At 41.9% G+C, this 22,049-nt stretch overlaps 1 protein-coding gene across 2 annotated transcripts in view; it reads right to left on the minus strand.

Annotated features, from left to right (window-relative positions):
• Window positions 1-16,572, minus strand: part of lbr (lamin B receptor) — a 90,026-nt gene extending 73,454 nt beyond the window's left edge. For both annotated transcript variants that reach the window (XM_060847977.1, XM_060847966.1), the window contains exon 1: window positions 16,464-16,572. The gene's annotated coding sequence lies outside the window, so the exon portion shown is untranslated. The remainder of the gene's footprint in view (window positions 1-16,463) is intronic.
• Window positions 16,573-22,049: the final 5,477 nt, after the last annotated feature.

The following is a 22,049-nucleotide window of genomic DNA, read 5'->3' on the forward strand; positions in this document are numbered from 1 at the left end:
TTCACATAATGAAATGAATACTTTTCACCTTGTTAAACTAACCTTCCAAATTGAATGCTACTAATATTGTTAAATGGCTTTACAAAATGAATGCTTTTCCATCTTGTTAACCATTATCCTTGCCTCCAGCACCCCATTGTTAACTAAGTTCTTATCTGATCGGAGTCATGCTCAGCTGAACCTTCTTTCACAAAACTCAGAACTTCACTCTTTCCCTACCTGCTCATACCCAATACACATTCTTCCATATATAACTTCTATCATCTTGCCTTTCAGGACTAGACACTTCTGTCTGACCCTCTGCCTGTTCAGGTTTTTCCTGCATCATTACATCAAACAGATATCCGCTAACTGAACCTCAACTCCTTCATCGTTCTCTTTAGTTTTCGCTTCGTGCATGATTCATGATAGTGGAATCTGGTTACCACACAGTCTGGGAAAATACCAAGATATTTCTGTTTTAACTCCTCAGTTTCTTGGTCTTACTTGGGCTTCTCCACAACAAGAGGTGTCACCCCTAGCTTGGGTCCTGCCAAATCATTCCTAAGAATTCCCGAAACTGACACTCTGTCAATCACTCCCACTGTAATTTCCCCAGTCTTGAATTGGCACTCCAATCTGATCTTATATTACGTTAAATTTCTGTCCATCTATCCCATAAATTACCACGCTCTCTGATAACAGATCAGAAAGAGTGCAAATTCGCTCATCCCTTACTATCAGCAACTGGTTAGATCCTGTGTCTCAAAATTATAACTTCTTGTCCTTCTTCCCCTTGTTTTTCTGAGTAAACTTTACCCACAAAGGCAAATTCTTGATGGAGATCTGGTACTAACTCCATACCTAGCCCCTGCCGAGGCTGTGCACTCTCCTGCAGCTCGGCTCTTCTGGAGGTCTCCTTTACTACCTTCACTAAATGCCACTGGCTTAGCTTCTTTTACCACATTTTTTCCCACAATGGCTTTCTTTAACAATCTGTACTGTGATTTTACATGTCCCACCTTACCAAAGTGGAAACATCAGAGGCTTTTCACCTCCTTTCTACCCTCTTGGGCTTCTTTTTTTATCCTGTGGTAAATTCTGACCAGTGTCCTCTGCTCTTGGTTTCCTAATATAGAATCACCTCTTCTCCCAACCTCTATCCTTCACTGGACAAACTTCTGGCCGGAAGCTGGTTTTGCGTACCAACATGTTCTCACCTGTTAATTCTGCTGCCCTTCTCACTTCCTGAACTTTTAGTTCCTCCACATGAATTCTTATGATATCTGTAAATGAGTTTTTAAACTCCTCCAGCAGAATAACCTCTCTTCGAGCCTCAAAAGATCACATCTATTTTCAACACATGCACCCATCGATCAAAATGACTATGTTTAATTCTTTCGAACACAACACTGGCCTGGTTCCTTCGTTGTGTTTCTGAACCGCTGTCCATATGTTTCTGGTACCAATTCATAAGCACTTAAAATAATCTGTTTCACCTCTTCATAATTGCTTGACCCCTCATCAGACAGTGCAGTAACTCACTAACCCTGCCTACCAGTTTAATCTGAACTAGCATTAGCCATAAATCCTCAGACAACTCCACCTGCAAAGCCAATTTTTTTAATGAAATAAAAAGGTGGCTTCACATCTTTCTCATCAAAATGTGACAAGTTTTGACATATTTATACATATCACCACCTTCTCTTTTAATGTCCATCCTATTAACTTGACTTTGCTGACTAAGTCGCAACTTCGAGTTCAAATTCTCTCTCTCTTCCACTCTCCTTTCCTTCTCTCTTTGCTCAGCTAAGAATCTTCTCTCTCTTCGTTTATCTTCTAACTCCATTTTCCTCAATTGTAATTCAGGATTTTCTAACTGTACTGCACTTGTCTGTTTCTCTGGCACACCCAAGTGTTTGAGTAATTCCCTTACAATTTCAGCTTTGTGTCCTTGGTTAAACCCAAATCGAATTTCTTTGCTAATTCTAAAAAGTATGGCCTTTTCTTTCCTTCGAAACTTTCTTACCAATTTTGAGAATGACCTTCAAATCCCAGAACCTCTTTAGCAATTTTAAGAGCCATTTCTCTCACTTTTAATTTAATCAACGACAAGTCACCAAAATTAAACAAATTGTCTCACCTATGTAGGACAGTAATCTGCAAATGTTTAAATCTGCTAGGATTTTTCATACCCCTAGGTCTATTCAAATCTGTCTAAACCAATTCAAGTCCAGATGACGAGCCCCCCATCCTGTTACGACACATGGTAGACCCTGCTGCTTAATTTAAGCCAGCAACACAAAAAACACTTATCCTGTGTAGTAATCTGTGAAAATTCGATAGGCCAAGAACTACTTAAAGTAAAAATTAACCACTTTATTTCTTAAGGTATAACAGAGAATAATTAACTAAACAACTATTTCCATCTCCTTCCACTAACCTTTTACCTTCCCTTCTATAATACTAGTCCAATAACATCCCCCAATTAAGATTTACCAAAACTTCAAGTTTACAGAACCAACTAGATGTCAGAATTTCTCTTCCCTGGTCTTTTCTTCTTCTTCTTAGGGATTTCTGTTTCACAGGTCACTGATCGATAAAGGTACCTTTAAGATACCTACTCTCTGGGCAGTCTGCAGATGCTGGTGGCTTGGCAGTTCTCCTCCCAATGGTTCAATTTTCCCTAGCCTTATACCCCCGAAGCATCAGATGGTTGCCAATATACTAAATACAAACTTGATTGGGAGTTTGGTATTTTTTAAAAAGGGTATAAGTTAAACTGATTGGCCTAATTCAAATTTGTTTTGTTGTCTCCAGATAACCAACGAATCAAGTTGTTCAACCAAATGTTACATTACATCTTTTTCAGAACACTTGGTGCTGTGTCAGGTAGTTCTGTTAGTTTTTAACTCTCTTTAAAAAAGGTCCAGTACAATCACATCTTCATAAGACTGGACACTGGCACCAGTACTGGGGAAGGAGGGAGCTCTTACAGAACAGGCTCTTCTTGAATCATGCTGAAACAACAGTCCTGGCAGATCGCATAGCCAGAGTCGTGGATAGAGTTTTAAATTAAATAGTGGGGGAAGAGGGAAGTGGTTAGGTTGAGTTGCATTGAAAATTACACAAATTTAAGGGGAGCAAAGCTGTTCAGAACAGTAACAAGAGCGAGAATAAGGAAACGGTCATGAATCTAATTTCAGGCATAGCAGATCAGGGGACAACTGTGAGAAACAGGGCTATCAAAAAAAGACCGAGGCTGTACACAAAACAAATTAAATGTGCATGTAACACAGACTGAAATTGGCAAATACGATGCTGTGGGCACAGATGCATTGCTGGGAACTAAATATCCAAGGGTATGCATCCAATCAGAAGGATATGCAGACGGAGCAGAGTTGCTATGTTAGTAAGAAATTAGATATCAAAATCGAATACGGAGTCAAAGAAAATGTAGAATCTGTGTGGGTAGAGTCGAGGACCTGCAAAGGAAAGAAAACTCTGATGGGAGTTATTCACAGGCCTCCTTGCAGAAATCATGATGTGGGGAATAAAATTAATCAGGAGATGGAAAAGGATTCATTAGAGTAACCATGAGTGATTTCAAACTGAAGGTAGACTGAAAATAAGATTGGTAGTGGATACCAAGAAATGGGTAGAATATCCTCAAGATGGTTAATTGCAGCAGCTTGTGGGAACAGCACACTAAGGAACTGGCAACTGTGCATTTGGTGATAGTAAATGAAGCAGACTTGAATAGGGAGCTTAAGGCGAAGGAACTCCTACAGGACAGTGACCAGTAGATGGTAGAATTCACCTTACAATTTGAGAGGAAGAAGCTGGAATTGCATCTACCAGTATTTCAACTGAGTAAAACATGAGGGAGGAGCTGGCCAGAGTTGATTGGAAGGGAAGCCTAGCAGGGAAGATGAAGGATGAGCAATGGCATAAGTTTCTGGAGGTAATTTAGGATGCACAGCAAAAATTCAACCCAAGAGAGAAGGAACATACTAACAGGAAGACAAGAGAAGTCAGGAATAATGTAAAAGCAAAACAAAAAGCATGCAGTGTGATGAAGATGAGTGGGAAGCCAGAAGATGGGGAAGCCTTTAAAAACCAGCACAGGACAACTAAAAATGCAATATGTGGGGAGAAGAAGAAATGGGGAGGTTCAGCTAACTAGCAATATAAAAAAAATTGCAAGCATTTCTTTCAGATATATGAAAACGATAAGACACAAGACTGGACATTGGGCCAATAGAAAGTGAGACTGGAGAAACGGTGGTTCAGTGGTTAGCACAGCTGCCTCACAGCACCAGGGTCCCAGGTTCGATTCTAGCCTCGGGCGATTGTCTGTGTGGAGTTTGCACATTCTCCCCATGTCTACGTGCGTTTCCTCCGGGTGCTCCGGTTTCCTCCCACAGTCCAAAGATGTGGAGGTCAGGTGAACTGGCCATATTAAATTGCCCATAGTGTTAGGTGCATTAGTCAGAGGGAAATGGATCTGGGTGGGTTACTCTTTGGAGGGTCGGTGTGGATTTGTTGGGCCAAAGGGCCTTCTTCCACGCTGTAGGGAATCTAATCTAAAATAGTAACAGACAAAGAAACAGTGGAGGAACTAAATAGGTGCATTGCATCAGTCTTCATGGTGGAAGATGCCAGCAGCATACCAGATATTTCAAGAGAGTTGGGGGCAGGAGTGAGTGTAGCGGCCATCACGAAGGAGATGTTGTCACTGTACAGGACACTGGCTAGACCACTTTTGGAATAATGTGTGCAATTCTGGTCTCCTTCCTATCGGAAGGATGTTCTGAAACTTGAAAGGGTTCAGAAAAGATTTACAAGGATGTTGCCACGGTTGGAGGATCTGAGTGACAGGGAGAGGTTGAATAGACTAGGGCTGTTTTCCCTGGAGTGTGGAGGCTGAGGGGTGACCTTACAGAAGTTTATAAAATCATGAAGGGCATGGATAGGGTAAATAGACAAGGGAGAGTCCAGAACTAGAGGGTATTGGTTTAGGGTAACAGGGGAAAGATGTAAAAGAGACCTAAGGGGCAACTTTTTCACACAGAGGGTGGTGGGTGTACAGAATGAGCTGCCAGAGTAGTAGTGGAGGCTGGTACAACTGCAACATTTAAAAGGCATCTGGATGGGTACGAGTAGGAAAGGTTTGGAGGGCCAGGTGCTGCAAATGGGATTAGATTAAGTGGGTATCTGGTCGGCATGGAAGAGTTGGACAAAGATGTATAGCATGGAAACAGATCCTAAGACTCTAAGTGGAAGGAAGATGGATAAATCAGCCAGACTAGTTGGATACACTCAGAATTCTGAAAGAGATAATGGAGACATTGGTGGCAATCTTTCAGTAATCACTGAAGTCAGGGAGGATTCCAGAAGACTGGGAAATGGATTATGCAACCCCAAATTTAAGAAGGGAGGGTTTCAGAAGACAGGAAATTATATTCCTGATGAAGGGCTTTTGCCCAAAACGTCAATTTTACTGGTCCTCGGATACTGCCTGAACTGCTGTGCTTTTCCAGCACCACTCTAATCTAAACCCCGACAGGAAATTATAGGCCAGTTAGCTGGACCTCAGTTGTTGGAAAGATTTGCGAGTCCATTAGTAAGGATAAGATTGCGGAGTGCTTCGAAGTGCATAGTAAAATAGGACTGAGTCAGCGCAGCTCTGTCAAGGGTTCATGGCTGAAACTTATTAGAATTCTCTGAAGAGATAACAAGCAACTTTGACAAAGGAGAGCTAGTGGACATTATTTATTTGCATTTCCAGAAGGCTTTTGATTAAGAACCTCCTGCGCAGCACCTCAAGGTAGTGGCATGGATAGAGGATTGGCTGAATGACAGATGGCAGAGAGTGAGGACAAAGTGGGTCTTTTTCAGGACAGCAGCCGGTGACTAGGAGTTCCACAGCGGTCAGTGTTTGGACCACAACTACTCATATTGGGATGAAGGAACTGAAAACGTTATTGCTAAGCTAGCAGAAAACACAAAGATGCGTGGAGGGACAAGTAACGTTCAGGAAACAGAAGGCGTTGGACAGGCTAGAAGAGTGGGCAAAGAAGTGGCACAGAATACAATGTGGGAAAGTGAGAGATTATGGACTTTAGAAGGAAGAATGGAGGTGTAGAATATTTTCTAAAAATGGGCAAAACTTTAGAAATCTGAAGCGCAAAAGGCACTTGAGAAAAAAGAATGTTCAAGTTTAACTCCAAACAGTTTCCTTCGGACAGTATTGATATATAAACTTGAATAATGCCAATGTTAAGCAATCCTTGAATCTTAAAATGATTTATTCTCTGCAATGGCAGATTCATCCAGCTGGAAAAAAAGCAGACAGGATTGAAGGTGGATGATGTGGTCAGACAGGTCAAGAAGGGCATGGGATAGTTTTCCCACAATACAGGCTATTGTGAGATTTTTACAAGAACTTTCTGTGGCAGTAAAGAAAAATGGCTCAATAATGTGGCAGCAAAGGTAACCCAACTGGAGGCATTCATATCTGAAGTACCAGGAAGATCAATGAAAATTTGGAAGGGTGGAATTGAACTAAGTGGCTGTTTGCAAAGGTGGTAGAGTCAAGGATTATCTTTTTGAGGAGGGGATGATAATGGTACATTTGAAGAGAGCATCAGAGCTAGAGGGGAGAACTATTAATAATACCAACTAACATAGGGACGAGGAAGAAAGTTGGGGTCAGCTATTTCGTAAGAATACAGAAAAAACACCAAGGGTCTGTTGAGCAAGTGAGCTATAGAAAGGATGAGAGAAGACAGGAGAGAAACTAAAAGGAGAAAGGTCTGGGTTAGGCTAGCAGAAACTTTACAGTCCCAATGGGCCAAAGAAAGGAATGGAAATAAAAGAGTCAATTGATCTGATGGTCTCAATCCTGGCAATCAAGAAAACTATGGACTCCTCACATTTATCATTGCAAGTCAGGAAGGAGGAGACATGAGATTTTTTAAAAAATATTTGTTTGAGGATCTAAGATGGCGGCGTTCTGAGAAGATCACACTGCAGAAATTCGCATCGCAGCAGGAACAGGACGGTCCTTTAACCCACCCAACCCAGGTCATCAGGATTTCTTGGGGCGTTGGAAAGATTGTGGAGCACCAAGAAACATTTAAAAATTTTCAGCTGTCCAGAAATGCCTAAAAAGGGAGAAGGAGCATCTGAGCCCAGGCCTACAGCAACCTCGGAGCCGATTACTCTCCAGGACCTGGTGAACCAGCTCTTGAAATCTCGCAAGATGTTGGGGAAACAGATTGAAGAAAAGCTGGCTCCAGTCTCTCATGCTGCAGAAGCATGAGTAGCAGCTGGGAGACCTGGAGAAGAGGACGGATGAGGTGGAGCACAGGGTCACAGTGGTGGAAGCTGATGACAGTTTATTCAAGGAAGAGATCCAAGCCCTGAAGACGCAGGTTCGTAATTTGCGTGACCAGGTGGATGATCTTGAAAACAGGGACAGGAGAAAAAAAAAACATTCGGATCATCCGTCTGCCTGAAGGTAAGGAAAGTGAGCAGCCTGTGGAGATTGGCTTCCAAAATTCCTTGACTTGCAGACTGGCATGAGAGAATTGAAGATAGAGAGGGCTCACCGGGTCGCAGCGCAGAGGTCGGGTCTGGGTCAATGCCCACATCCTTTCCTGGTGCGGTTCCATCATTACCAGGATAAGGAGAGAGTCATGGAGGCTTCCAGACTCCAGGGGAAGGATCCAAAGGCCCTAATTTACGAGGGGTCTAAGATAGTGTTTTTTCAGGACTTTTCAGCGGTGGTGATTCAGAAACGAAAATCGTATGATGGTGTCAAGAGAAGACTGAAGGAACTTGGGATTCAGTACACCCTGAGATATCCAGCAGTGCTTCGGATCACCTTAGATGGATCCATGCATCTCTTTGACACATCGGAGAAGGCAAGAGACTTTGTGGACAAACTAACCTAATTTAAACAATTGTAGTATGTATAAATATTGTTGCTTGGGTATGCGTTTATCATTCTGTAAAAGAAACGGAGGAAATCCGGTTGGAGCTTTGTTTTTCCCCTTTTTTTCCTCTATTGATAATAATTTGGTTCAAACTATGTCTGGCAGTGGTTAAGATGTACATTTTAAATTTCTAAGTTAGGACATACCAAAGGATGGGTGGGGTATTTATTCCTCTTTTTATTAAAAAAAATAATTTTTTTTATTCATATTGATATCCTATGGGGCGTTTTATTCTTTTTAGCTTGTGCTTGTGATGCGGCTCTAGCTGGGAGATGTGAAGATGGTTAGATGCCTATTTATGGGCAGTTCGGGACGGCTAGTTGCCGGGTAGTTTCTGGTTTTTGTCGTTTTTTATTTTTAAAAATTTTGTATGTTTGTTAAATGTAGTGGTTTTAGTTTATGTAGTTTTTATATTTGGTGGACCATGCGACACTAAGACTCAGCAATTTGTGGTTCGGGTTCCTCCTCTCTGGAATTTAAATGTAATTGCAGAAGATTTTGGCTAATGATTTGATTAAATGGTGTACCTGGAATATCAAGGGAAGTCACTCACCAATTAAGAGGAAGAAGGTACTCTCGAGTCTTAGAAAGGAGAAGGTGGATATTGCTTTGTTACAGGAGACACATTTGGGTGACAAGGAGCATCTGAAATTACAGCAGAATGGCTTTGACCGAGTTTATTTTTCATCATTTAATACCAGAAGTAGGGGAGTGGCTATACTGGTTAGAAAAAATCTCTCATTTAAATTATTGGAATGTGTTAAAGGCACATACGGGAGGTTTGTAATTCTTAAAGCCTTGATAAAAGAGAAGAATATGGCATTTTAAATGTTTATTGTCCCCCAGCTCATCCTCTTAAATTCTTGGTAGATGCTTTTTCTAAACTGATAAGCCTCAAGTCTCAGCACATCATTATAGGGGGAGATTTAACTGCCTCATGGACCCCACAGTAGACAGGTTGCCTAAAGGTCCCTCGATACCCTCTGCACAAACTAAACAGTTATTGGGTTTGTATGGGGAATTAGGGTTGGTGGACGTCTGGAGGGGTCTCCACCCGACAGATAGGGATTTCACGTTTTTCTCCAATCCACATAGATGTCACACGAGGATTGATTTTTTTTCTGACCCCTGAGGTAACCCTGGATCTGGTAGCATCCTGTACGATCGGTAATATTGCCATCTCTGATCATATTCCAGTGTACCTCATGGTTAAGATTAAGGATGTTACAGTGAATTCAAGGTACTGGCAAATGGACCCCTTTATTCTCATGGACAGTAAGTTTGTGGAGTATTTCTTTAGGGAATTTTGAGCATTACTAGACATCAACATAGGCTCGGTTGATAGTTCATCTGTTCTCTAGGAAACTGCTAAAGCTTATACCGGGGGTTAGTTATTTCATATTCCACAAGTAGGAAGCAGCAACGTCTCCTTGAAGCACAGTTGAAGGCAGCCGAGAAGGCCTATTTTGACATACCCTCATTAGTCAAACTACAGAGGATTATGGCATGCGGTCTACACTAAATTCAGTGCTCACACAGACAGCAAAATAGGAGCTGGCTTTTGCAAAGCAAAGGTTATACAAGCATGGTGACAAGCCAGGCAAATACTTAGCACACCTTGCCAGAAAGAGAAGTGCCCCACAAACCATTACAGCGATTATGGAAGGGTCTTGGAACCTAACATGTGAATCTAAAAAGATTAATGTGGCGTTCCAGAGATTCTAGTCTAAGTTATATCTGTCTGAGAATGGTGCGGAGGGGCAGGCCAAAATGGAATTCTTTTTTAGAGATCTGAAGCTCCTCGGTGTGACCCCCGAACAACAGTCTTTTCTCAATGCCCCATTATCAGAGCAAGAAGTGCAGGAAACTGTGAGGCAGCTTCAGAGTGGAAAGGCACCCGGTCCTGATGGACTTCAGTGAATTCTAAGGAATTTATAAAGTATACTGTCAGGTCCGATGCTGAATATGTTTAATGATTCATCCAGTCATGATTATCTCCCACCATCTCTGAGAGAGGCCAATATTTCACTTATCCTTAAATAAAAAGGAAGGATCCAGAAGACTGTGCTTCATACAGGCCCATCTCACTCTTAAATGTGGACTTTAAGATCCTCTCCAAGGCTCTTGCTTTAAGGCTGGAGACTGTATGACCCTCTATTATTAAAGAGGATCAGACGGGCTTCATAAAGGGTCGCAGATCCTCCAATAATGTTAGGAGGCTGCTTAACGTAATTCAAGCAAGCCAACAGCAGTCAATACAGGGATTGGTGATTTCTTTAGATGCAGCGAAGGCATTTGACGGAGTTGAGTGGCCGTACCTTTTCTATACGTTAGACCGGTTGGGTCTGGGCGAAGTTTTCATAAGATGGGTAAAGGTTCTCTACAGTGTACCTCTCGCAGCAGTCATTACCAACAGGGTACAATCAAGCAATTTTAATACTTCTAGGGGCAGCTGGTAGGGTTGTGCCCTTTCACCATTACTTTTTCCTTTGGTGATTGAACCGTTGGCAGAGGCTATTTGTGGGGATCTCAATATATCAGCTCCAGAAGTGGGGTCAAAATTACATAAGATCTCGTTGTATGCAGACGATGTTCTAATTTCCTTGACAAATCCAGCAGTCTCAGTGCCTTGCCTGATACAATGCATTCACGCATTTGGCGCTTTTTCAGGGTATAAGATTAATTTTGCTAAATCAGAGGCCATGCCTATGGGCAGTCTTACGAAAGAGTTGGCTCGAGTGTGACTATAGATTCCCATTTAAGTGATCACAGGGGGGTTTTGTGTATTTGGGCATATTCATTACTCTAGTTCTGGAGTGGCTGTTCAAAGTCAATTTTACTCAAATATTTGAAAAAATTAAACAAAATCTCCAAAGATGGGAGGCACCTCCGGTCTCATGGTTGAGTCAGGTAGCGCTTATTAAGATGAATATTCTCCCTCGTTTGCTATACCCTATATGGATGCTCCCCCTGATTTTCAACAAACAAACACTCAGGAGACTGAACGGTTGGTTCAGCTCCTTTATCTGGCACCATAAACGGCCCCTCATTAAATTAACCAAACTGCAGTTACCTCACAGACTGGGGTGTGGGGGGGGGGGGGGGGGGGGGGGGGGGAAAGAAAGAGTAGACCTTCTGGACATTAAAAATTACCAATTAAGCTCGCTTTTGACCTATGAGAGTGATTGGGTTTGTGGGGACCCTCTTTCAATACAGCTAGATATCGAAGCCTCCCAGGCAAGGTGCCCCCTTACCAGTTTGCTGTTTTTGGACAAGGTGAGGATAATTAGGGAATATTGCCATAACCCAATTGTCATCAATCCTGTTAAAGCATGGAGGGCAATTCGGCAGAAGGAAGGTAATATTGGCAAAACATCTTTGGTTTACACCTTTAGTGGGTGTGCCGAGTCTCCAATCGGGTATGATAGATTCAGGATTTAAACGTTGGGCAGCTAGGGGTATATCTTGCATGGGTGATTTATTTGAGGGAGATGTAATGACGTCCATCGAACAGTTAGTACGGAAGTATGAGTTACCTAATAGAGACCTTTTTCGTTTTTTTCAAGTTAGGGATTTTATTTTTTTAAAAAAAACACACTTTTGACTGATCCCTACAAATTTGACATAGAAAGAGGGGTACTAGGGACTAAGAGTACACTCTCTGTCAGTACTTTATATTACTAATTGGGGGGTGCCACCTCAGATGAGTCTGATCGACTCTGCAAGGTGTGGGAAAGAGAGCTGGATGTTGAAGTTTCTTCAGAGGCACGGGAGGATATTTGGGAGAATGCAAGGAAGATATCAATTTGCAATAGGACCCATGCTTTACAGTTGAAGATTCTCCACAGGGTCCACTTTAGGCCTGTCAGGTTGGCAGAAGATTGTTATGGAGGATATTCCCCTGGATTTTCTCACAAATATGGTACACCACAAAACTAAGAATTTTTACAAGACATGGCAACCCTTTTTGAAATACCTGGACACAGATTTATCTGCCATGCTAACAAGGGCTTTTATATAGCTGTAACAATTGTGTATCATGAGTACAATATCCAGGGAGGAGAAACTGTGAATGTATGAGTGTTTTGTTTGGCTGGGCTGAGTTATCACTATTTATTTGTTTGGTGTTAGGTATTTATTTATTTAGTTAAAAAGCTAGTTTAGGTTTTTTAAAAAATTTTATACTTCTTTATATATGTTTATACATTCTTATAGGAGGGTGGGTTAGGGAACTTTTTTATTATTTGGGTTTAGTTTTGTACTATTTTGAATTGCATTGTTTTTTATTTGTTGTAATATTTAAAACTCTTTTTAACTCTATTTAAAACTCTAAAACTCTAATATATAAAAATATATTATATGAAAAAAAAATTCATTCAAGAGATGAGCGTATCACTGACTAGGTCAGTATTTATTGCCTTTCCCTACTTGCCCAGAGGGCAGTTAAGAGTCAACCATATTGTTGTGGGTCTGGAGTCACATGTAAGTCAGACAAGGTCAGGAAGGCAGTTTCCTTAAAGACATTATTGAACCAGATGGACTTTTCTAACAATCAACAATGGATTCATGGTCATCGGATTCACAAGTCTGGATTTTTATTGAATTCATATCCCACAATCTGCCATGGCAAGACTCAAACACAGGATCCCAGATGATTACATGGATCTCTGGATTAACAGTCCAACGATAATACCACTAGGTTATCACCTCCCCAAAAGCAATTTGTCAGGAAAAGGATGAAGCTATGGGTTACCCAATGTGGCCTCCTCTATATTGGGGAGACAGGCCACCTCCAACCACAAGGGATGAATGCAGATTTCTCTAGCTTCCTCATCTCCCCTCCCCCCCACCTTATCTCAGTCCCAACCCTCAGACTCAGCACCGCCTTCTTGACCTGCAATCATCTTCCCGACCTCTCCGGCCACACCCCCTTGCCAGCCCGTCACCCTCATCTTAACCTCCTTCCACCTACCGCATTCCCAACATTCCTCCCCCAAGTCCCTCCTCCCTACCCTTTATCTTAGCCTGCTTGGCACACCTTCCTCATTCCTGAAGAAGGGCTTATGCCCGAAACGTCGATTCTCCTGCTCCTTGAATACTGCCTGACCTGCTGTGCTTTTCCAGTAACACATTTTTAAGCTCTGATCTGCAGCATCTGCAATCCTCACTTTCTCCAGGTCTACATGGGATGCTTCTCAAAGGGCTGGCATAGACTGAATGGCCTGCTTCCATACTGTAGGGATTCTAAGTGAAAGAATGATCCAATAGTTAAGCCTGTAAAGTGGCAAGAAAGTAGAAAGACTTTTGAAGGCTTGGAACAGAAATGGAAATAGAAATATGGGAGGGCAAAGGGGGAAAAAAGGCAAATGCTCTTTGATATCACTTATGTCAAGTGCTTTGGGTGTTGTTACGACATTATGTTTTATAAATGGTGACAGTTACAATAGAGTTTCCATAATAACTGCCTTCAAAATGGACACAAAACGTGTCAAGCTGAAACTTTTACTGGAGTTTAAGCCACAGCATTACCCTGTCAAGGGCTGATGGTAATAGCACTTGGATGCCACTATAAAGAACAGAATAAATATCCAATTCCAAATAAAGATTAACCCAGTCACATTTATTCCCTCACTTAACTAACACAGCAGGACAGAACAATGAAATAATCCTGGACCGTTGGGAAAGACTGAGAAACAAGGACAAATTATACACCAAAGATTAAACTTGAACACAACTTCTGAGGTTAGCAAATGTAAGCACCACAACCTGCACACAAAGGTAGCACAAATGACAAAGTTGCACAGGAAAACAAATCTGGCTATCCAAATTACTACCCACAGTTATGATCTCGGTCTCTAGTTTAAGCAAACATTAAACCCAACACCAGTGTTCCTTTGCCCACAAAACTGAAACATAATAGTGCAAACACTTGCCACAAACTAGAATAGGAAAGCAGTGTACAAGTCTTAGAATGAAAGTACCAACTAAATTGCAGCTGATTTTGAAACCATTATCTCCCCAGCACATCTTCCTCATCAATACAAAAAAAATTATTTTAAACCAAGATTGTAAATTAACCCCTTACAAGATCAAATTCAAATAATATGTCACTATATTAATAATCCAGTTGCCGATGCCGACACGAATTTAAATCCCAGCTGCTGGTATTTAAATTTAATTCACAAAATTGGTATTACAATGCTAGGTTCAACAATGCTGAGTAATCATAAAACAACTTCTGGTCTGTGTGTGGACCCACAGGAGACAGAAAAGATATTAAACAAATAATTCACATCAGCTTTTACTTTGGAGAAATTCATGAAGGCCAGGGAACTAAGGGAAATAAATATTGATGTCTTGCATACTGCCCATGTTCCAGGTGGTGTTGGAGATTTAAAAAAAAAGGTGGATAAATCTCCCAGACCAGATCAACTGTCTCCCAAAATGTTGTCGGAAGCTAGGGAAGAAACTGCAGAACCCCTAGCAAAATTATTTGCATCACCTACAGCTGAGGTACCAAGGACCAGAAGGTAGCTAATATTGTGCCTCAAAGCATGCGGGAATCCAGATCCACTATTTAAACCGGTCACCTATTTTCCAAGGATCTGTATCAGGCACCCACCATCCTCTGTAAGAAGAATTTTCCTCACATATCTCCCTTAAACTTTTCCCCTCTCGCCTTGAATAATTGAGTGCCCCACTCTGGGAAAAGGCTTCTTGCTATCCACCCTGTCTATATTGCTCATGATTTTGTAGGCCTCAATCAGGTCCCCCCTCAACCTCTGTCTTTCTAATGAAAATAATCCTAATCTACTCAACCTCCCTTCATAGCTAGCACCCTCCATACCAGGCAACCTCCTGTGAACCTCCTCTGCACCCTTTCCAAAGCATCCTTTTGGTAATATGGCGACCAGAACTGTATGCAGTATTCCAAGTGTGGCCAAACAAAAGACCTATCTCCAGATCATTTATGTATTTCACAAAACAGTGGTCCTAACACAGATCACAGTTGGAACACCACTGGTCAAAGTTGTCCATTTTGAAACTCCCTTCCACAACTACTCTGTCTCTTATTGCCCAGCCAGTTTCCTGTCCATCTAGCGAGAACACCCTGGACCCCATGCAACCTCACCTTCCTCATTAGCCTACCATGGGGAATCTTATCAAATACATTACTGAAGTCCATGTATATGACATCTACTGCCCTTCCTTCATCAATCAACTTTGTCACTTCCTCAAAGAATTCTATTAAGTTGGTGAAACATGACCTTCCCTGCATGAAACCGTGCCGCCTATCACTGGTTGGCCCATTTTGCTTCCAAATGTAAATAGGTCCTATCCCTCAATATCTTCTCCAGCAGTTTCCCTACTACTGCTGTCAGTGCTGAAACCATCAAAAATCACCAACAAATCAAAATCTGTAAAGCTAGCACAAATGAGAGGGTCAAGGGAGATCAAAACATCTCAAATATATTTGCATGCAAAACCAGAATATTTCAGCATTTTATTAACACTAGTTTTTTTTATTTCCACCCACCATTTCATAAGAAACTTGACAGGAGGAAACACATTTCCCACCCTACAAGGAATGAAATTTCTTAGCCTTAGCCAGTCAGGACTGTATTTATAGACTTTATTGCAGTCTTAATTACCACCTGAATTAGCCTACCAGACCATTCAGTTCAAGGGCAATTAAGAATTAGCAATAAGTTCTGGGTTTGCCAGCAGCACCTAAATTCCAAAGAATAAAAGCATACAGGCACAACGAAGCATTGAATTGTTTCTTAATTATAATATTTTGAGAAATGTCTGGTTTAAAACAAGAAATCAACTTTCCCTGATTGTGGGGAGCTGACAAGATAGAGACGATATTTCTTTTAAAAGACTGACAGTTCAATGAGGCACAGGAAGTACCTCTCCATAAACTCGTTGTTATCTAATAGCCAAAGAAAATAAGCACAAGGTGAATTATACTTAAGCAAAAAGTTAAACAAGATCTGTTCGGGGAGGAGAGGGGAAAGTTATTTTGAGACCATTTGCTTTCAACATTTACTTTTTAATAATCCGTAAAAGTTCGAAAGTTTTAACTAGAACTCCACGAGAACACCATATAAATGATGCGAGTATCTATTTCTTTCTCTCAAACTGGAGGGAAAATTCCATTTTTTAAAAAAGTTTCTGTAATCTCGCAGCTTTCATAAGAAAACAATTAACTAAAACCATCAAAATCTGTCAAATTACCACAAGTGAGGGGGTGGGAGAGATTAAAACGTCTCAAATATGTTTGCGTGCAAAACCAGAACATTTCGGTATTTTATTTGCGCTTTTGTTGATTTGTTTCCACCCACCATTTCAGAAGAAATTTGACAGGAGGAAACACGTTCCCCGCCCTCTCAAAACGTCAAATAAAACAGGTTTACCAAAATAAACAATAACTCTTAATTCCATACCCCCTACCCAGCATAACGGAGAAAAAAGTACCTTAGTTGAAACGTGTAAGTCTTCAAAATAAACTCTTCTCGTGCACTCTAAAAAAACGGTTTCTTTTTGAAATACGAAAGTTCTTGTTTTCCGCTGCCACAGCTCGCAAGAACCGCTAAAGCGCCAAGACCTCTGATTGGTCCAAAGCGAAGGGTTTGAAAGGCCGCGCCGCTCGCCGATTGGCCGAACCCGGCTGCACGAGCGACGCATTCCATAACGGTCGTCACAAAATGGCGGAGCTAAGAAAAAGAAACGGCTGTGAAAGGTGATGGAGATTTAGGATCGCACTGACACCTGTCAATCGAAAATTGTGCTGCCACCTCTACCTCACACGTTGGGACAGAGAGAAAAAAAAGTTCAGATAAAACTCCTCCGTGTGGAAAGAAAGTTGTGACAGCCATTAAACGCATATCATTCCCATGTTCTGCAATCCCGATAGAAGCAAAGCCACTGCTGGATGCTGGAAATCCGAAATAAAAACGGAAAATGCTGGGTTGTCGGTAGCAGGTCACATGTAGAGACATTAAACAAAAGTGGAGTTGACATTCAGGTCAATGGCCACATTCGTCAGCAGTGGAAAAAAAAATTCAAAAGAAACATTGCAAGTTTTTAAGGAAGTGAAAGATAGGGTTGTTTGAAATTCAGCGATAAGAGTTCTACCATCTCTTGCGTCAGGACTTTACATTTTCTAACATGATGTCAACACCAATTGCATCTTTCTCTGCCATTTTTCCAAAGCTCTTACTGATTATTTATATTTCCCCTTGCCATAGCAGCACCTCCCACAAAAGGACACGATGCCACCTACGATGAATCTTTGGACCCTTCAGGCACCAAATACATCAGGCTGGGTGATCTTTATTTGTATTTATTTCAATTTAGTATATGTGGAAAAGGCTGGTCAATTATGGGCAGCATTGATTGGTTGGACTGAACGTTTACATGCTGTGTAACTATGATCCTTAAGTTTGCAGATGAATTGAAAATTGGTGAGTGGTAAATGTAGTGGATGGGTCAGGCCTTAAGACTATAAAAAGTAGGAACAAGAGTAGGCTGTTTGGCTCCTCAGGCCTACTCTGGCATTCAAGAAGATCATGCCTGATCTAACATTCCTGCATTTTCCCCATCTCCTCTGAATCCTCCACTGAAGGGTCTATCTACCTCAGTCTTAAATATACATTAAACATAGAAAATAGTTACAGGAGTAGACCATTTGGCCTTTTGAATATGCACACCATTCAATATAATCATGCAATCTCAGTATTACATTCACACTTTCTCTCTATGCTCCTTAGTCCCTTTATGCACAAGGCCCATGTCGAGCTCCCTCTTGAATATATCTAATGAACTGGCCTCAACAACTTCCTGTGGGAGAGAATTCTGCAGGTTCACAACTCTGAGTGAAGCAATTCTCAGTCCTGAATGGCTTACTCCTTATTCCTAGACTGTAACTCCTAGTTCTGGACTTCTCCAACATCAGAAATGTTCTCTCTGCAAGGATCCCACCCCACAGCTCTCTGTGGCAAGGAGTTCCAAAGACTCACCACACTGAGAGAAGAAATTCCTCTTCATCTCAGTCTTTAATTGGCACCCATTTATTCTGGATTAGTGGTGTGTTCTCCCCACCCCCAACCTCCTCTCATTTATCTCTTCACCCTTCAGGCACCTTGTCTGTATTCCTGATGAAGGGCTTTTGCCCGAAACGTCGATTTTACTGCTCCTCAGATGCTGCCTGAACTGCTGTGCTTTTCCAGCACCACTAATCCAGAATCTGGTTTCCAGCATCTGGAGTCATTGTTTTTACCCATTTATTCTGAAACTATGCCCTCTAGTCCTGGACTTTCCCATGAGGGGAAACATCCTCTCAGCATTTCCCCTTTCAAGTCTTTTAAGAACCTATGTGTCTCAATGAGATCACCTCTCGTCCTTCTAAACACTGATGAGTAAAGTCCAAATCTGTTTAGCCTTTTCTCATAAAACAATCCCTCCACACCAAGGTTCTTCTAAATGAAGGTTCTTTGATTAAATGATAGTTTTCCTTAAATAAGGGGCCCAAACTGCTCACAGTACCCCAGATATGGTCTTATTAGCACCTTGTAGAGTTGCAGTAAGTTTTCCCTAGTCTTCTATTCCAATCTTGAAATAAGAGCCAATGCTGTGGCTCAGTGGTTAGCACTTCTGCCTCACCGCACCAGGGGTGTGGGTTCGATTCCAGCCTTGGGGTGGAGTCTGTGTGCAGTTTGCACATTCTCCCCTTGTCTATGTGGGTTTTCTCTGGGAGCTCTGGTCTTCTCCCACAATTGAAAGATGTGTAGTTTAGGTGAATTGGCCAAGCTAAATTGCCCATTGTATCCAGGGATGTGTAGGTTAGGTGCATTAGTCAGGGGTAAATGTAAAATAGGGTAGGGAAATGGGTATGGGTGGGATACTCTTTGGAGGGTCAGTGTTGGGCTGAATGGCTTTCCACACTAGGGATTCTAAATCTAGACTAAGCACTTCTATCTCAACATTCCATTAGCTTTCCTGTATTTAATTACTTCAGTGTACGCTATCAATTTATTTGTTCTGAATGCTAGCTGCATTCAGAAGCAGAGCCTTTACTTCTGTCACTTTATTATCTTTGAAATATCTACTCTTGGTTGTTGTTATATTCTGTTTTATTTTACCATTCTCTAACTTTATTTCCCACATTATTGTCTCTACTGTTTGATAACCCAGATTCTTCCACATTTAATCACCAATCAACTCCACCACCCTATGGCCGAACACTTCAACTCCCCCTTCCACTCTGACAAGGTCATGCAAGCCCTGGGCCTCCTCCACCGCCAAATTGTGCCACCTGACGCCAGGAGGAAGAACACCTCATCTTCCTCCTTGGGACAGTCCAACCATATGGGATCAGTGTCAATTTCACCAGTTTCCTCATCTCCCCTTCCTCCCACCTTATCCAAAATCCAACCTTCCAACTCAGCACCGCCCTCTTGAACTGTCCTCCCTGCCCATCTTCCTTCCACCTATCTGCGCTGCCCTCTTCTCCGACCTATCACCATCACCCCCCACCTTCATCTACCTATCGCAATCCCAGCTACCTTCCCCTAGTTCCACCCCATGCCCATTTATCTCTCAGCCCCCTTGGGCCCCCCACATTCCTGATAAAGAGCTTATGCTCGAAAAGTCAACTTTCCTGCTCCTCAGATGCTGCCTGATTGACTGTGCTTTTCCAGTATCACACTTTTTGACTTCCGTTGGAGGGGTCAGTGGTGGCTTTCGTGATGAAGTGGTGTCAATCTGGCAGCCTGGGATTTCTTTGGACAGTTTTGCGACATTTTCTTTCCTGAATTGGCAACTGTCGACAAGATTAGCTGTTGGGGCAGCTCCAGCAGAGCCTTGCAGTTTAGGATTGCAAAGGCCTGACACGGATGGCCTATTTCGGTGGCGGCTTCCATCCCGATATTCCAGCAGCCTAGTATGGCAGTCTTGCAGTGGTACTGTATTTTCCCGAACCCAGCAGCTGTGTTTTAACTAAGGTGGACTTTGTCTTAATTTTTTTTTCCTAACTATGCCTTGTGCTATTAATACAGGCACCGTGGTATGGTGACTTAAACACTTTTCACTTTCTTTGAAAAGTTACAAGTAACGATAAATTACTATTCTTCTCTAACAATAAATTACTAGTCTTCACTACCTCCCTAGCTTTGTGGTCCCAGCACAATTCATGTGCAGACTGTCCCGATGCTACAGTCCCAACTTTCCTCAGTGCCATTGCTAATGAGCTATGAGCCAGCATGCATTTCTCCTACATCAGTCTTTAATCGATGTATTCATCACTCTAATTTTACGTACCCAATGACAATTTGCCCATAGCTCAGCTATTCAATGATTATGATCTTTCTAATTTAGTGCCTAGCTCCTTGTACTCTCAATGCAAAATTATATCCTCATTCTAGGAGAAAGTGATTACTGAAGAAGGACTTATGCCCGAAACGCCAATTCTCCTGCTCCTTGGATGCTGCCTGACCTCTTGTGCTTTTCTAATACCATACTCTCAACTCTGTATCTTCATTCTGGGTACCTACATGGACCATGGCCATTAGAACATCTCCCACCTACTACAAGTTCCTTTCCATCCCTGAACATATGTCCCAAACTTTGATACCAGGGGAGGCAACACAGTTGCTATCAACACAACCCACAGTTTCACAGATGCACCACTGTGCCTACAGTTGACACTCAAGCTCCAAACTCCAATGCTCAAGCTGGTCAAATTGGTTGCACCTCCTGCAGCTGTGGTCACCCAGACTGTCAGGAGTGTAAGATTAGATTAGATTCCCCTACAGTGTGGAAATAGGCCCTTCAGCCCAACAAGTCCGATTCTTCAAAGAGTAACCCACCCAGGCCCATTTCCATCTGACTAATGCACCTAACACTATGGGCAATTTGCACATCTTGGGACTGTGGAAGGAAACCAGAGCACCCGGAGGAAACCCACACAGACATGGGGAGAATGTGCAAACTTCACACAGACAGTTGCCGAGATGGGAATCGAACCAGGGTCCCTGGCGCTGTGAGGCAGCAGTGCTAACCACTGAGCCACCATGCTGTCCCCAAATGAATAAATGACCTTTATTTTAAAACTTGCAAAGAGCTTGCTGCTGGAAAGATTTCCCACATGCAATGGGCCATGCAACACAGGGGACCAAGCTTCTTGCATTAGTTTAGTTACTTTAGTTGAAATAAACTCTTACCCTAAATTTCAGTTAATTAATTAAATTAATTAATTAAAAGAAAGAAATGCAGATGCTGGAGATCTGAAACAAACAAAAAAAAATTGCTAGAGAAACTCAACAGTCTGGCAGCATCTGTGAGGGGTCACTGGAATGTTAATGCTGTCAGGTGTGCTGAGTTTCTCCAGAAATCTCTGTTTTTTTATTTCAGAATATTAATTATGTTTGTTAATCAGATTTAGCTAGAACTCTTAATGCAATTTTAAAGTGGACAAAAATGGCTTATCAGCTAGGAGTAAATTACTGACGATGTTGAAATCTGAACTGAAAACAAAAAATGCTGGAGATCACAGCGGGTCAGGTGGCATCCATGGAAAGAAAACAAGCTAATGTTTCGAGTGTAAATGACCCTTCAGAGCTGAAGTGATCTTTGGAGAGGGGAGGTCTTGAAATGATGGGGGAGTAAAGGTGTTGATAGTTAAGATTAAGTGATCAGAATGTGACAATGGTGCCAGAATGGAAAGAACAGACTAATTTATCCACTGCTCACCAATCAATTTACTACTTTGCACTGATGTGACTTTCCTATTGGCCTTTTTTTAATTCTGGCAGGGTTATTGGCTGGGTTTAGCTGCTTTTCCAATTGACTTCACCCTGGGTTTCACCCTGCAGAGAAGCTTTGCTGGCACAGTTCACACCCAGATTCACTCCACTCTGTTGCTGGTCCGACTGACTCCTCTTCTTGTCGGAGTAATCTATAGACCAACAAAATCTTACCTTTATTTATGTTTTTATAAACCTATACAATTATAATAGCATGAGACAGGCAAACACAGGAGGGATGTTCCCAGTGACTCGGAGT

This window comes from Hemiscyllium ocellatum, chromosome 3, assembly GCF_020745735.1.
Source record: "Hemiscyllium ocellatum isolate sHemOce1 chromosome 3, sHemOce1.pat.X.cur, whole genome shotgun sequence".
In the NCBI taxonomy this organism is placed as follows: domain Eukaryota; kingdom Metazoa; phylum Chordata; class Chondrichthyes; order Orectolobiformes; family Hemiscylliidae; genus Hemiscyllium; species Hemiscyllium ocellatum.